At 38.0% G+C, this 2,105-nt stretch overlaps 1 protein-coding gene across 1 annotated transcript in view; it reads right to left on the reverse strand.

Moving 5' to 3' along the window:
• The window catches only part of cndp1 (carnosine dipeptidase 1), a gene marked incomplete in the record, with an annotated part of 12,639 nt that extends 11,722 nt beyond the window's left edge, over nucleotides 1–917 (reverse strand). The window contains 1 exon segment of the mRNA XM_014029663.1: nucleotides 685–917.
• Nucleotides 918–2,105: the final 1,188 nt, after the last annotated feature.

Raw genomic sequence — 2,105 nt, forward strand, 5'->3', positions numbered from 1 at the left:
AGACAGATCTGTCTACAATCAACTTTGTCTGTTAGTAAAATATCTCACTAGTTACTGCATGGATGTTGATCTAACATAACTAGCACACGGTTAAAACTCAGAGCAAAATTACAGATGAAGAGATAAAATAGGTGTGGTTGTAGCTGAGCATCTTCTCCAACACATACTCTGATGGTTGCACATTATGCAATATTTTTGCTTAAAACTTTGGTAATAACAGTTGGAGTTAATGCTGTTTGTCTGTTAGCAAAATGTCTCATGAACCACTGCACAGATTTGATAGAAACGTTGCATGCTTGGAACATTATCAAGCCATTGAATGGCAATTATTAAACTTCAGAAAGTAATTATTATTATTGCAACTAATTAACATCTGGAGTCAATTGGATTTGAGATGGCTGCCACAGKTAATCAAYGTTAGCCAGTTAAAAATGGCTTTAATTCAGTCAGGTTTACAGACGTGAAACTAAAACCTGTTGTAGCTGAGAGTCATTTGAGGATGACATCYTGTGATGTGCTTGAGATTTAATATTACAACTTCTGCAAAAACTCTAACATGTTAATTATTTTAAAAATGAAATGATCTTAATTAGAAACTCTAAYATAAAAGTCAGCAGGTGAGTGTTCTGCCTTTACTTGATTAATTAATTTATTGGAATATTTTATCAAACCTTTTTTCCTTACCTTCTATCTGGATGTGTGTCAGTGTCCTCGTGCAGACAGACTGTGGCCCCTCTCTCTTTTATACACCACCTCTCATTATGAACTCACACAGGGGTCCCGGGGTCATGCTGTCAAACACTTCCTGATGAAATCCTTTTTTTTTTTTCTTGCTGACGGACACAAGAATTATGCAACTATCCATCCGGTTATAAAACTGTGCAAGAGGAAGAGGAGGAGGGAGAGGGGGAAGCAGCAGGAGGAATGTTTAATGATGGAGTTTTAAGGGCCTGGACTTTCACAGAAGCAAGTTTCAGACTCAGAGGGGTCTCTCTGGGTCCAGATAAGGTGCACGTCCCATTGTGCTGAACTTTGTAATGTGGCTGTTTCAGGTTATAAATCAAAGATTAGTTTCTCTGAAGAATTTTAATCCCATCAGCTCCTAATGCTGATTGGATAAATTGTCTGGAGAGAACCAGCTGTTTTTCCTTGTTCCCCGGTGAGACACATGTGGAGATTTGTCTCGCTTAGATCRGACAGAAATGTGCTGAGGGGAGAAAAAAATTAATTAAAATTTCCACTCACTTTGGTTTTAGTCCATGAAATAAACTGAAACACTGCTGAAGCCAAAAGCTGGTTCTAAAGTTCTAAAGTTAAAGTATTAATCCTGATCAGATTATAATCCTGTATCTCATCCCACATCTTTGAAATAAGAATACAGGTTMTGTGACAAAACAGGAACAACATGCTGAGACTTTTGGTACAAACTAAACAAAGTTCACAAAAAATGTGTAAGAACGGATCAGTGATTTTGYTGAAACAGATTAGAAAACAGATCACAGCCAGACTTTATGTCTGAACTGCAGTCAATCAGGCCTTTAGAACTCAAATGATGCTTTTAAATCCTTCTTTATCACATGTAAATACTTCAGTTGGGGTCTGTATAAAGCGGAACTGCAACACTTTTGTCGGAATTCCTCCTTGTTGTAACTCCACAAGCCCCTCTTTCACCCCTTTTCTGAGGTGTGTCTCAGATAACAGCTAAAGAAAGTGGATTTTGAAGATGTGTCCCTTTAAGAAGAACAGAGCTGATGCTGTAACTGCAGCACGTGTGGAAAACAAGATGTCCAGGAGAGGGAGACAGAGCCTCAGATTGTAAAAGCAGTCCKGTCGTGTGGATATTTTGGCTGCTGTCATGAGTGGAAGTGACACTAATCTGTTGAATTAATTATATAGCATGATCTGGTGTTCTCATGGGTTACCCACAGCTGCTATCTTTTATTTGACTGAAAACAATGATTCATGCCATTTACAATGATTTTAAAACAACTTCAGTCCTACTTTAATAAAAAATAAATGTATCTTAGTGGAATTAATCTCTTTTATTGCACACTGTCGTGTGTGTGTGTGTGTGTGTGTGTGTGTGTGTGTGTGTGTGTGTGTGT

The sequence above is a fragment of the Austrofundulus limnaeus genome, unplaced genomic scaffold (genome assembly GCF_001266775.1).
Source record: "Austrofundulus limnaeus strain Quisiro unplaced genomic scaffold, Austrofundulus_limnaeus-1.0 Scaffold937, whole genome shotgun sequence".
Lineage (NCBI taxonomy): Eukaryota > Metazoa > Chordata > Actinopteri > Cyprinodontiformes > Rivulidae > Austrofundulus > Austrofundulus limnaeus.